The sequence below is a fragment of the Sphaeramia orbicularis genome, chromosome 12, assembly GCF_902148855.1.
Source record: "Sphaeramia orbicularis chromosome 12, fSphaOr1.1, whole genome shotgun sequence".
NCBI classification, from domain to species: domain Eukaryota; kingdom Metazoa; phylum Chordata; class Actinopteri; order Kurtiformes; family Apogonidae; genus Sphaeramia; species Sphaeramia orbicularis.
This window is the reverse complement of record NC_043968.1, coordinates 22,384,347-22,399,956: the sequence shown is the minus strand read 5'-3', so window position 1 is coordinate 22,399,956 and position 15,610 is coordinate 22,384,347. Positions and strand designations below refer to the sequence as shown.

Below are 15,610 nucleotides of genomic sequence, written 5' to 3'. Positions count from 1 at the left end.
GTCTTCAATCAATCTTTTATGCGCCTCGTTGAAAACACACCGGATGGATTGTCTTGTCTTGTCTTGTTGCGCTTTTGTCCTGCTCCTATGGTCCAGCGAGTTTTTTTTAGGGGAGTGTGTGTTTGTTGTGTTTCCTTGGATGTGAGCAAACAGGCGCTGACAAGTGGTACGAAAAAACAAAAAAAAGGGGAGGCTTTTTGTCTCCAGAAACGTGGCTCATCGGTGATGGGAATCCGTGCACTGGTGGCAGGTGAGATTTATGAGGAAAGTGAGCTCTGGAAACCTCAGCCGTAAACGATCCAAATGTGATTCATCTACTGTCTCACAATTTGGAGTCTGAATCTGAAGGTGAGCAGCCTTTGGGAAGCGTTTAGAACCGATGTCCGCTCTGATCTGTGCGCACCCGGAGACGCGCGTTTAATCATTTATTTGACAATAAAGAAACAGCCCTGGGTGTCATGACGGGGGTGTTAAATGACCTTACACTGTACCAGGTGTCTGTACATGCTTTCTCAAAAACACTGGTTAATTAACTAACGGTCCTGACTGTAATCCCCACGTGCGTGAACGCTTCCTTCAGATGCGCAAAGGAGCGCACCGCCGACTGTGGCACGGCGCTGACCTACAGTAACAACAGGTTTACTGTAAAGTAGAAAGGGAAAAAATGCTGTCTGGGTATTTACTTTCCATTAACAGAAAGCGAATCACGCCGAGGCAAAATAATCCCGTAATGCAGCTTTTGGAGCCAGTGAGTCTGTGGTGCAGCTCGGTGGATGTCTGTCAGTTGTGCACGGGGTTGTGTTATTTATTATTTTTTTATCAGTCTTATGGAGTGCATCAAGTTGGATGATCAATACATATTGTTTGATGCACCTATTATAAAAGGCTGATGCACAGAGAAACATGCAGGAACCAGAAGGGAATGTAAAGCTGATAAAAATCTAACCCTATGAAACCTTATACAACACCTATTATAACTGAATTATGTGTAAAAAGCAGAAATGCAGTGTAAGATTCCACAGAAAGAAGCATCATCATCAATACCAGTGTGCAGCTGAGGCCGTTTTGCCGTCACATCTCTGGTTGTGGAGGTTTTCCTTCTGTAGAAACACCAGGCCTGTGTGAGTCACCAGTGGCTGCTGGCAGCGGTGGTCAGCTGAAGTCTCTAATCCAAAATCACCATGATAAAATTATACATGCCTGTCAGCACCCACCAAACAGATCAATAACTGGACCACATTCCTTGTTGGCTCTGGCTTTACTCCCTCATGAACCCAACAAACCCAATGCCCAGTGTGTAAACACAAGTGTAAAAAACTGCAAATTCAACATCTATTTCTTTGATGGTTTGAATTCTCAGTCTTTTTCTGCAAACTGGGCGAAGACTTCTTATTTTCAGAGTATTAACACCACTTTAACATTATTCTGTGGAGCTGTGTAGAGCAGGTATCATTATGGCTTATATCAGTCACAGTTTTTGTGCGGAAATGTTTTGAAGTTCACTCACAAAAATAAAAAAAAATTATAATAATGTTATTGTTTTCAAAGTTGTCACCAAACAAGCATGTCCCTTACAGTTGGGGGTTAAGGTTTGTAGGCATAATGGTCCGTTGTGATACATTTTCCTTTATGAAAAAAATTGCAGTTCTGGCAATGTGGATATTGGATTTCGCCGTATTGCAGTTTTGCTAATATTTTGATTAAGTGCTTCAGTAGTCAGTATGCAGTACTACTGAGGTCCAATGTACTGAGGAGCAACAGAACTGCATGGTTTAACACTGCTGTTATGAGCCACGCAGGGTTGTTTTTTTGTTTTGTTTTGTTACTTGGGTGAACTCACCCTTTAAGCTATTAATAAGATCCTGTGTGAATAACATCCCCTATTTGAGAGGTTCCAGTAGTCTGATATGATTTAGTTAAGAATGATCTAAGTACACCCTGTAGCGGGGAACATTGCACAAAGTGAGACCTCTTCCCGATCATTAAATTAGCTGCTAGGGAGGGAATTGATTGTGACAATTGAACCAAGACTCTATTAAATCCTAGTCAAGGACCCCTGGATCCTGCTCTCAGAGTTGTGCCAATCTCTGCAGGCGTTGCATCAGCTTCTGCCTGACACACACAGGTCACAAAGTGGATGTTTCATTTAGTTGTGGTGATGACAGGGTGCTGCATCCAGGATGCCCTGATTGAAGAGGAGATATCTGAAGCAGGCTGTTTGGACAGGAGCTGGCATATGCTTATGAGTTTAATGCTGCAGTGTGTGTTTATGTGTGTTTATACAGGTGAAACGGATATGTGTGTGCTTTCAGTGGGACTTCCTTAACAGCCCCTCTTCTTATCACTCTCTTTGTCTGTTTACGCTTTATCTAAATGACTTCATTACTCTTTTACAATCTCTTATCTGTATATTTTCCCATTTTCCATGTGCCCATTCCCTCTCTCTCTTTCTCTCTCACACATAGGGAGGTTGTATTGTTGTCCTTCAGATAAAAGTCCAGGCAGTGTCTCCCCGGTTCAGGCATGTTTAGCAGCTTAGGGAATCCAGTCTGGCTCCCCAATGTAAACTCTCACCTCTCTTCCAGGATCTGTTGGGTCATGACCTCTTGTAAAAAAGACACAGAGAGGGAGGCGTAGCGGTGTCACACTACAGCCTTAACTAACACACACTAGCCATAACTAAAGCTTACAGTGTTGTAGTGAAGTCAAATAAGAGCCAGTTTTGGAGTGCATACACTGGCAAAAAATACTGATAAAGAAATGTCGAATTTCACTTCATTAAGGCTTAGCTTTGTACTGTGATGGTATTTTTGATTTGGTCCCACTGTGACTCACAAGCTCCTCCATCTGGTGAGGAAACCAGTGAATGAACAGACCTGGACAGACTGTAAGTACACTGGCATTAGCCCGCAGCTCTGTATTCAACAGCAGTTTGAGAGCACGCCAAATTAGATTTATTTTGGAGTGTACTGCCAGCCTTAGTCGAGGCAGTCATGGCGTGGCAGCCGCAAAAAACATTTTTTTAAGCCAAATCTCATGCTCAGTGGCCAGCTAAAGTGTTTGTACCAGCATGTTAAAAGAATATGCCAACTATTTGTTAAATTGCGCTGTCTGTGAGGTGGCAGCTAGGATTATCTTGACAGGGAGAAGAGTTTTGTTTTTTATAGAACTACGGGCCAAAATTCGATCTTTGCAACTGAGGAAATGTCAAGAGAATGTTTTTTATAGCGTTTAAAAGTGACTTCATCGGCATTGTCTTTCCTGAAGTAACTTTACATTTGGACAATCAGAAAAAGCTTTTTTTTTATTTAAACTACTTTCTACTGAAAAAAAATAGCACTAAACAGTGAACATGGGTGTTAAGTTTACTTTGCATGAATGAATGACACGTAACAAAATCACATTTTTAGAGGTGTTTGGTGCCTTAAAAGAATAATCTATTTGTGCAACTCACCGTGATTAACTGCAGGACTGGGAAAGAGGAAATTTGCCTCATAGAACTTCTACTGTTGCGTTAGTAATTGTATATGTTCTATATGGCTTGCAGAAGGTAGCAGCTGTTTGTGAATCCGGTGTGTTGCACCTGAGTAATGGAACTAAGTGAGCTAATGACTGCCAGTTTCTGAAGATCTCTTAAACAACTCCAGGGTGAAATGAAATATCCCATGTGTGGAGAAAGGAAAAAGTAATCTGACAAAATGACTGCTGGCGTCACAGAAAAGCTCACATTAGGATATCACTCAACTTATTAAAGATGCTCACTGACAGCAGCGGTCTGAAATATTGAGTCATGAAACTCAGGCTACATGAGCTTTTTCTGAAATTAATATGTAGAGTTTCTGGTAGGAAATCAGCATAATACATGTCACTGCAGACGCACAGACTCACAAATATACAGAACAGCCTCACAGTGAAACGTGGGTCATTCATGGCCAAATGGATTTTGTCACTCCTGTGGTGACACTTCAGCCCAAAGGGTTGGTTTGTTTAGTCTAGCTGCTGCTCTCTGACAGCCACGAACGAGGACCTGTGTCCTTCTACCTCTGTCTGTCTCGGAATTCGGTTTGAGCCTAAGGTTGCTTTGCGGCTGTGACAGATTTAGTCTGCCTCATCAGTCTGGCTTTCTCTGCTGGTCCTTTAAAGGCATTGTAGCTCAGTGCAGCTAATAAGGCAGTTTGCTCAGTGGCAGCTTGTTTGGTTTCTTTATGAAGTGCCTCTGGGATATTTTGGAGTCTGCATGTGTGTGCTGAGACTGTGGCTCTGTTCGACCACTGTACTGTGTCCATTTTTTTTTCTGGTGTTGTAGCTGTAAGTTGTAACCTGCTTGTGCACTCAGGCCTCACAGTTGCACGCTCACATTTCACATTTCCCACAAAGACTTTTTGCAGCTGAATGCACCCAGAGCAGACCTAAGAGATCTCCATTGAGATCTCAACATTTTCTTTTTACTATGTGTGTGCCTTTTTGTTTGAGGGAGAGATTTCCATAACGACGGACATGAAACAAAGTCACGCTGGTTCGTGCAAGAAACAGGGCCATACAGAAAAGTCTTGGGAAAGAATGAAAAATCCTGACTGGAATTTGTACGGGAAACTCAAAATTCCTCACCTTCACTGGTCCATGGCAGTAGAGTCAGCTGTAACTCTACAGTACAGGAAGAACCTGCTAAGTCGCTGGGGTCACTGACCTCAAACACTGGACCCTGTAATGGCAGAAATGGACTCCAACCATGTAACCTAAAAGCCTCCAGATCTGACTTTCATATCACCGTCTTCTTCTTTCTCTTTTTTCTAAGTTAATGTGTTCATTATATTTATGATATACTATTTATTCAAGTATTATGACTATGAATGACTGAAGAAGTACAAAAAATGCTTATGTTTTATTTTAAAAGTTCAAGTTCAAGATCAAATGACTTCATTTATCTAGACACATGTCCAGCATGTGTAGAAGATTTAAGTCTTCACTTTATAAATGATACATTTAATTGACTAAATGTCCTTAAAATATAATTCTATTATTCAAGTTACTGTTTCAAACCAACATTACTTGAATACATTAAGTACATGAGAAGATGACAAAATAGCTTATATGTCCATCCATCCATCCACTGTCAGAACCCCTTAGTCCTCATGAGGGTTGCGGGGGTGTCGTAGCCTATGGGCGAAGGCGGGGTACAACCTGGACATGTCACCAGTTCATCACAGGGCTGATATACAGACAAACAACCACCACACCCACAGGCAATTCAGACAGATTTAGATCGACCCATTAACATATTAAGGGCATGTCTTTGGACCTTCTTGCTGTGGGGTAATAGTGTTTATCAATGCACCACCATCACAAGACAATAGATTCCAGGGGTTAGGTCTGTACCTAATACCTCCGCTACCTCCCTCTATAATAATAATAATAATAATAATAATAATAATAATAATAATAATAATAATAATAAGGTTTATTTATATTGCACTTTTTGCAGGTAGATCCATCTGCCCTCCTCTGTCTCCTTCTCACTTGTCTCCACTTCTGCACCTTCACTCTTCTGGAACCCTTTTCCTAACCAGTGGTCTCTTTTCAAGAGTTCCTTTATGTAGCTTTATTGTTAATCCTCCCCTTGTAAGTCATTTTAGAAAAAAGCATCTGCCAAATGCATAAATGTATAATTATTTTCATTGTCTATTAATCTGTAGATTATTTTCTTGATTTACTGACTGGTAGTTTGGACAATAAAATGTCAGAAAATGGTGAAAAAATGTCTAGTAGTGTTTGCCAGAGCTTAAGATGAAGTCTTCAAATGTCTTGTTTGTTCCACAACCCACACAGAGAAGGAAAGAAACCAGAAAATATTCACATTTAAGAATTTGGACTCAGACAATTTTGACTCTCCTAAAAACTTGCTCTTACTGATTATTAATGATCAAAGTAGTTGTTGATTCTGTTTCTCAGAGAGCATTGGATAGTTGGTTCATTTAATAGTCAAGAAATAATCAATTATTTGGTTAATTATTGCAGCTCCACTGTCATAATCACATATCCAAGCTAATTCCTACTTTATATTTATGTCAAGAAAGGGGAAAAAAGTTGACTTTCAGAGGCATAATGTGGCACTGAGGAGAATTAAAGCAGTGGGCAGTGTGATCAGACATGTGTTATGGTATTCCAAGCACAAGGTGCCACATCACACCTGAAAGTGGAACAATAAAATTGAATTGTCCTAATTTTGTGACAAACAGTCCACAAAGAGGGTGTCCTTATCTGGGTCTCTTTTTTTCTGTCGAAGGCTGCCACTGTTGAGATGGTTTATAATTGTTTGACATCAGAATCCAAGAGCACATAAAAACTTCAGTCCTCTGCATAATGTTGCTGTACCTTATTGTTCTAATGGCCTCATTACTCCCTACCGTTATACATGAATGTATTGACAACGATCCCTCTTCTTGTATGATTTCTTTCTTTGAAGGTTTTTGAAGTTCTTTCGGTTCTCAAGTTTACTTTGTATCAATTGACTATACCCCTGTTCCGTTTTTATTATCATGAGACACTATTGAGAGAGATGACCCATAGAGATAGCTTCACTCTGTGCATGTGTCTGCAGTCATTGTCCACTAACCTCACACACTGCTCTGCCACTGTGTGTGTATTGTGAGAGCGTATACCGGATGTCCTGTTTGTGTGATTCTAATGCTACTGCTGTTTTCCTGCACAGCTCTGCTGCTAAATCCCGGATCAAACATTGCTGTACACTGGGGGGGAGGGGTGGATGTGTCTGTGTTAGAGCATCTACATTCAGTACCAGTACACCCAGATCAGCAACCACACGTAACTCAACCTGTTCCTCAGGAATCATTGGACAGTAGATGCATCACTGGACCAGAACAAAATGATCATAGTATTGCAGGTGCACATATTATGTAAATTGAACATGCCTGACATGCCTGAGTAAGTGCCTCAGTCTCTGTCACAACAGCTACGTTTGACCTAACATTTCTGTGACACTTCACATGAAGTGAACACTGTCATTTCAAAGTAAAGGTCACAGCTGCAAAGGTTAAATACAAACATGGACAAACACTGAATGCACGTCTTGTACCACACTCACACATCAGGAAATATCATTGCCATAGAGGTTTAGAACAGGGTTCAATATACCATATAGTTATACTGTACATAGAGCACATTTAGTATATTGTATATTTTTATGACTTCAAGATGTTGAACTCCAGAAAATGTGAGCAATTAAGAATTATGAGTCGCAGTTCATTGGTTTAATGTCATTTTGTGTGTGCCTGTGGCATGACCTCATGAAACAGGCAATGTAATTCTCCAAATGAGGGTGAGCGTGATTATAATGAATTAAAGAAACCCCTCACCACCACACAGTCATATTTACTGGGGCTGGGTTTAGAAATGTTTGTTACTTTTTGTTCACTTGGTATAGTAGTGTATTTTAGTATAAATAGCCCCTTTTTATGAACCCTGGCCACAAAGCACTAATATACTTAAACCTAATAAATGAAAGGACAGGGTGAACCCCACCCTCACCCTCACTCCCCCTTCCCCACATTTCAAAAACATGTTTTGCTCATAAGTCACATGGACATTTGCTATCACTGTGCAGAATGATATAATCTTCTCACTAGTCTGGTAAAGGGGAACATTTTATTTCTAATGTTATTTCTATGACACAATATCATAAACAACAAACAATCAAAAGAGAGTTTTATGTGCTTTATGTGTCTCTAATGACGTATGGAGTGGAATCGTCACCACTGAAAGCACTCATTTCATTCATATACTTCTCATATTTAATCACATCACTGACCAAAACAAGTGTTTATATACTGACAGTGTTTGTCAGTAGATATATTTTTCAGACTCAAAATCCCAAACATCAAACAAACAAAAAAAATCACACATCAGACTTTAAATCATGCTGTGTGCTCCTAGTGTTAAGCCCTATCCTGAAACTCATGCTGGTTAATTCAGAGCAGAGTGACAGTGCCGCTCTGTGGTCTAAGACGACTGAGGTCAGGCGGCAGCCGGAGGCTGATGCTGAGGACTCCTCATTTACCAGACTGAGTTGATGACCATCTGTATGAGCGTCTGGACTTCATTAAGGAGACGATGAAAGAGCTGCCACTGCAGAATCGCAACAAAGAATCATATGGACATGCACACTTTCTGGGGCTCTGTTAAACCTAAAAATATCCTGTGAATGAAGTTAACCTTGACCAGGAAAATACCCTAATTTTGTAGCCTTGTGAGGGCATTTTTGCCTCAATTGTACAGAAATAGAATTCACACCCACACAAAGACAGACAGATTTGTAACCATTAAGTCATTAACAGACAGTGAGACATTCCCATAGCGCAGAACAACAGACAGACTGAGGGGAAACTGTTGACACACACTGTCTGCTTTTCTCAGAAAATATGTGTGTGCGTGTGTGTCTTCAGCCCTGTCCACCTCCAGTTACGCATCCCTGATAACTTCTTCTGCACATCATCAGCTAAGTCTCCCTGCCTGAGGGGATTTACATACACGAGACACACATGCACCCACTTCCCCCTTCTCTCACAGCAGACACATACCGGCAGAGTGGCACATGGGAAAAGTGCTGCCACCCCTCCCTCTCCTCCCTAAAAACCACTGTCTGTCTGGAGAACAGAACTCTGTACCAAGGCCAAGAGTCTGTGATCGTAACTGAACTACAAGCAGTGCCATTAAATTGCATGCAGACGTGTGTCTGTGTTGAAACACGTTAACATGCTTTCAGGGCTAAATGGGTGAAAGGTGCAGCATGTTGTGGTGTAGACATCTTTATTTAACAGATGAAGGCTTCCCAGATGTTTTGGGGGTTTCTCTCAGTCCCAGAGCATAATTCAGTCAGTCTCCCCATGAATCAGATGTGGGGATGTTAATGATAGGAAATGTCAGCGTCAGTACAGTTGTCTACACCTCAACATCTGCTTACCAAGCATCATAAAATACAGCTCAGGTTGATGGCGCTGTTTAATACAAGTTTAATGTGTATCCTTCTATTAATTATCCCTAAAAAATTAGTTCATCACTGCAAAAAAATCCTCATCTGGTATATACTGTATCTAACTACACTCAGGTGCAGTGTCAGAGTTAGATATTAACTGGATATTTCTTTTTGTGACCCCACTGTTTTAAAGTGTGTCAGAGTATGGGTGCATGTGGGTAAATCCTGCACAGCAGTAAAGTGAATCATGGCTACCATCTGTCAGACTTCCATGTTCCACACTGACATCTGGCCTGTCTGTGGTCATCTGTGTGTGCACACGCAGGGGGAAAAGGGTGTTTTCTACTGGAAGGAAAAGGGCCAGTGCTTAATGGAGACTCCAAACAAAAGTGGATGTTGAGATTTTTAAAGCCAACAGCTTCAAAGACTGTGCAGCTGCCTCATGAAAGCTGAGGATTTCAGAATAAGAGTCAGTAAACAGTACAGGAGAAAAACAGAAGCTGAAGAGGTTCATCTTCATGTGGACTTGTCTGCAAAAATAATCTGATAATTAATTTTGATTTGTCATTTCCTGTCGCCAGAATAGGTTTTGTTACCAGAAAATCTTTAGCCTACAGAAGTTTATGAAAGGTTCTGAAAGTGGAAATAACACTTTTTCTCCTCTCAGCTCTCAAAAACATTACAAAAAAGTGCCATGTTGTCTCATTCTAGTAGCATTTTAGTTTTTCTAACGAAGCGTAAAGCTTCCTTACAAATTCCCATTCAGTGTAGTACACATGCCAGATGTATTATGTACAACTAGTAAGCAAAATTATATGTGGCTCCAAATTTCGAGTACATTTGACATTAATTTCACAATATAGGGACATGTACCATGTGAGCACAGTTTTGATGTGTACTGTCACAGTGTCTGTTCTTAGACAGCAGAAGAGAGGACATGCAACAAAGATGCTGACTTGGATCTGAATACTTACTATAATACATGTTTTAAAATCATAGATATAAGGCTTTATCATTTTAACACAGAGAGGGCCTAAATATAGCAGTTTAAATAATCATGTTCCTCAGTGCTTGGATTGTGATTGGAAATTGTTTTACAAATATTTAATTGATAGAATCATCAGAAATCCATCAATACTTTGGAACTTAGAGGCCTTTGTGGCCCTTTGGGTTGTGGCTCCAGGACAATTTCCAGCTTTTCCCAGATGGTAATTCAGCCTTAACTGAATTAGTTTCCATTACTTTGATAATATATACGAAGAATAAATCACTCATAAAAAGAACAAATCTCAGCAAATTAGAAGCAGGGAGCAAATGCTGCAGTCGGAAAAAAGAAAATTACTTTTCCTCCCCATAGCTAAATAATTAGAATTTAACCAAATAAGGTGAAATATAAGATCTCAGTTGGGCAGAATCAGACATTTGATACAGATGCACTTTTTACTATAGATTAAATGTCTGTGTGATTGTGGAAAAAAACAAACAAAAAAAAAACAACTCACAGCTTCAACTGAGTCACTTCAGGTTGTAGTGGGGGCTTATGCTTTGTTTATGGTAAGTGTTGGCATGTTGATAAGTGTGCGGGCCCAGTGAAATGGTTTCTCCTGGTCATTATGCACGGCCGCCCCCTCTCAGCTGCCCTCAGTGGCAGGCGGAGATGGGAATGTAATCACACCGCCGCCGCCAATAAATATTGATTTGGTTGTTAGGTTTTAGCGTTGCACAGTAAGTCTGTAGTGTGACAGTCGTGTGTTAGCCACATTTGGGCATTAATAACAACAGAGCGGGATGGAGCTGGGGCATTTTTAGTCGATGACAGAACGGCTTTCAGGCCCAATCTCACAGTCATTGTTTACCTCTGGAGTGCAAGGAGCCAGGGAAGTGTGTGAGGGTGTTTGTGTTGGTTTTCAGGACGTCTGCTAAGGCATACAGCTTACCCAAAATGTGACCTGTTTCCCTCCAGGCATATAGCAACAAGTGTGTGTGTGTGTGTGTGTGTGTGTGCGTGTGTGTGTGTGTGTGTGTGTGTGTGTGTGTGTGTGTGTGTGTGTGTGTGTGTGTGTGTGTGTGTGTGTGCGTGCGTGACTTTTATCTCTCACAAAGCCAACACATCGATTTAGGAATTAGAAGATAGTAACTGTGTGTAGGGAGGCACTGAGCTCCTCAAAAGTCAACGCAAAAAAGAGTGAATGGTGTGTATGTGTGAGAAAAGAAAGAGGGTGACAGTGTGTGTTAGTGTCCTCGGCTGCCAGATGTAGACTGCATGGCGTAAGAAGTGAATCATGGCTTTAATTAAGTGGAGGAGGGCTGAGCCATGTCTCATTAAACGCCTGGTGGAGGAACACTTAAACTTCTCTACAGCAGCTACTGGGACACTTTGAACAACTGGGAGATGTTTTCCACTTCTCCTCCTCTTCTTCTTGTTCTCCCTGGATTTCAACTCAGTCTGTTCACTCAACAAAATGAATAATCCACTCCCGAATACTCTTTAAACACAGCTAAATGTAACATCTTTGGTTTTCTGACCATTTGAGAGGGGATTTTGCGATTAAGCATTGCAATTAAAGTTGTCAGTCTACCTGCTCATTTGATGTGCTTCATTTTATTCAACTTCACCCAGAGATTTCCTGAATTTCCAGATAATAATGTCAAGTAATGAATTTAATTTGAGCTCTGTTTTTTTCTTAAAGTAGAAATGTATTAATTGTGCACATATAGGTGATCTGACTAACCTCAGGCAGTCTGTAAAAACACTTATTAAAATCTTTAGTGACTCTGGAGGACCTTTGTCAAGATGCAGAAAGTAACCCAGATTATGTCATACTGATATCATCAAAGTTCACTAAAGGGTAGAAGATAAAACCATGTAAAAGAAAAAAAAAAAAAAAAAGAGAGATAAAGTTATGCTACAACCTGGCAATGTGGAGTCTGAAAAGCACATTTTCTGGCTGGGAGGATTGAAGGTGTTGGTTAATGCATTGAAGGATGCACTGTTTTTGGATTAAGATTAAGGATTGTATCTAAATATCTCGGCCCTGCAACTGCTGTGAAAGTTTTAAAGTACTACATTGCTGGACTGCCCTTTAAAAAGTAAGAAGTGTGACTTCTCCCTGGTTTATTTTGGTCTTATCTCTGCTACTGTGCGATATACAGTAAGTCATATACTGAGTATTGAATGAGGCAGACAAATAAAACCAGACAAAAAAATCTTTCCAAAAGGGTATCAGGGACAGTTTTAAGATTGTTTTGATAAGTAGCTTCGATTAGAAACTATTTTCCTGTGCTCATCCTGCTTATATCAGTCTTGACAGTTTTCAGTTTCAATGTATTTTCTGCAGCAAGAGTGAAATTACTTTTCTTTCAAGATTGCTGACATAGCAATTCAAATCTGTGGAGATTACACCATTATGTGCAGTTCTACCTGATTAATTGTGCAGCCAAACACTCTGTCCCTCATCATTCACACCTCCTCTACAATTCCCCACTTCACTTCCCCCTTCGTTCTCATTCCCTTCATGCATCTCTCTTTCCCATTATCCATCCATCTGGGCTCAGTGTCGGGGGAGTTTTTCCAGCCACGGTTAGTCTGCCAGCGTGGCCGGTTTGGCCGATGGAGCGGTGGATGCTGCCACTGGTCTGTTGCAGTCTCACTGGTGTGGCATGGCAGCACACAGTCTGCTCAGCTGGCCCATCCAACCAAGACTCAAAGACTCCACTTATGTTCCTCCAAAGGGGTCAGGGCGGACATGTTGGCAGAGACGAGCAAACAAAACCTCCTCACTGACTCAGCAAGAAGTGGGTATACACATGCACACACATCAGCTTGAGAAACCTTGACGATGGAGCTGAAGTGTGGTTTGACAAGGCAGTCTTTATGCACAGATGAGTCTATTATCTGCCCCTGGAAGCATGCATGTAGTAATCTGCCTGAATGAGGGTGACATTGACTTTGTAGCCTGTGACATAGTCGACTGTTTTAAGTGTAGTAGTAGTAGTAGTAGTGGTAGTAGTGGTAGTAGTAGTAGTAGTAGTGGTAGTAGTGGTAGTAGTAGTGGTTTTATTTCGAGCACATAGAACAGAGGTGTGAAACTCATTTTAGTTCAGGGGTCACATTCAGCCTAATCTGATCTCAAGTGGGCTGAACCACTAAGATGATAACAGTGAAAAAAGTTAAATTCCATTATGATCAGGTTTACATCTACAAAGCTTCCTTAAAAATCTGAATAACATGAACAACTTGAACTGTCATAAGAAAAACAAGTGCAATTTTAACAATATTATGCCTCGGTTTATCAGTTTATCATTTACACATGTACATTACAATCATACAAATCGCTTAGTAACAGGTAAAATTGCAATTACTTTCTTAAGACATTTCTGTTTGCTCATATTTGTTTAGGTTAGTCAAATTTTAGAAACATTTTCATGTAACTTTACTTTTTTGCACCAAAAAAATCAAAGAGAAAATTTGGGGTCGTCAGTATTTATAGGTTATTATGATAATATTTTACTGGTTCTGACCCACTTGAAATCTAATTGGACTGTATGTGTCTGTATGTGAAACCTGAATTAAAATGATTTTCACACCATTGATTGTTAATATCTTCAGTGTAATTTTTGCATTTCACAAATTCATCCCGCGGGCCAGATTGAACCGTTTGGCGGGCCGGATTTGGCCCCCGGGCCGTATGTTTGACACCTGTGACATAGAATCATCAGATAACAAAGAATCATACAACATGGTCAAACAAAATTTTTCTGCGTTCGTAAAGGAGTGGGAAGAAGTATAACTTATTGACTCCCACCCCCTGCTTTACAAACCAACAATCAAACCAGATCCACTTCTTTTGCTTTGCCAACACACATTTTCCTCTGTACACTTTTACAACACAAAACATCCACACAAACCATTCACACACTCTTTTTTGATCACCTCAAACACAATCAGATTTGCGTAATCAACCGTTTTTAATATAGACTATTATATTTATATGCGCTTTAAATATTTACTCCAAATACAATGATCAATAAATGTATCATGATAACCAGGCAATCACAATAATATCTTATTTTATGCATACTTCGGTGTTAAAACTACACATTCACTTATTCAGATAATGCTCTATATTTTGTCATTATAGTGGATTTATACATCCTTTTAAATGCACAAATTGAAGAAGACATTTTTAAGTTTTGCTCCAGATTATTCCACAGATGTACCCCTCTGACAGAGATACACTGGCTTTTTATGTTTCTAACCAGTGTCTAACCAGAAAAGAGGTGCAAACATACTATCTGATCATTCCATTTTGATATTCCATGTGCATAAGTGGACATTTGGAGTTGAAAAAATGCTCACGCTCATTTGTCCTTTGGCGTGTCTGAGCACAGAGCATTTCATTCAGTCTTTGTAGTGCTCTACACTAATGTCTCATATGGACAAACAGTTGACTGAAAGCGCAATAGACGATTAACCAGAATTGTCACTCTGCGACAGCACCACTAGTAAAGTATTGTAATGGCCCCAAATGTTGCCAAGTATTAGCCAGTGCCAGTCGAATCACTAAAGTTGCTGCTTAGGAAACACTTTGTTTTACAAATTGCAAAACAGACTCATGGATTATTGGACAAAATCAACCTTTTAAATTTTTTCATGTCACTTTGCTGAATATATGGACATTTAAATGAATACTAATGGAAAATAAACTGAACGGAATTTCTTGGGTGGTAAAACATGTAAACTGTCATAAACCCTGTTGCGGTGCCTCTTCCAACTGGGCGCACTTGTTCAGAAATTCCCATTTAAAATAACATCTGCCTTTTCTAACCATTAATGTTTTTACCAGTGATACCTAATTCTAGACTTAAGAGGAAAACCAAGCAAAGAGCCTATGACAAACTGCCCTGTATTGCCTGCATTCTGGTTGGCCACTAGCAGAGTTAAAAATGACCATAAAATTTGACCAGATATGTCAGTGCTGCCCTGTTTGATGGACAGAAAACCTTCCCACACACCTTTACCCGAGCCCCTTTTTCTCTTCCTCTGTTACTCTCATTCGTTCAGTTCTACCTCCCCTCCAAACCACGGTGAACGTAGCGTCTGGTCGGGTCACGCTAGGACACGCCGTGACTAAACATGACCGAGGGGAGAGCGAGAGAGACTTAAAAAGAGGGCTAAGAGAAAACGGAAAGATGGGATAGAGACAGAGGAAGTGGAGGAGGGTAGAGGAAGCTATGACAGCAGCAGAGAGGATGGAGATCACGCAAAGACAAAATGCACAGACTTTGAAGCTTATGGGCAATATTCAAGCATAGCAGGAGTCCACTTCCTTTAGATTTCTCACTCATTAAAATCAACTGTAGTAGAGCTTGAATGAAGAAACTGTCGGTGTAGCTTCCTTCCAGCCTTAGATTTTACTTCGTCCGAGGTCAGATGATTGGCAGCTTTTGCTTTATTCCTACGGTATTGTTAAAGCTAGTTATTTGGTGAATTCCAACTGCATTATTCATAAACCCTGTTGCTTCTTTTTATGAAGAGGATATTAACAATTCCTTTCAGGCTTGCTCTAGATGTGTTTGTTTCCTTTCGGCTTTATTGATCGCAGATAAATGTGATGGAGG

At 40.4% G+C, this 15,610-nt stretch overlaps 1 protein-coding gene across 2 annotated transcripts in view; it reads left to right on the top strand.

Moving 5' to 3' along the window:
- The window catches only part of chst11 (carbohydrate (chondroitin 4) sulfotransferase 11), a 96,360-nt gene that overhangs the window by 368 nt on the left and 80,382 nt on the right, over window positions 1-15,610 (top strand). The window lies entirely within an intron of this gene.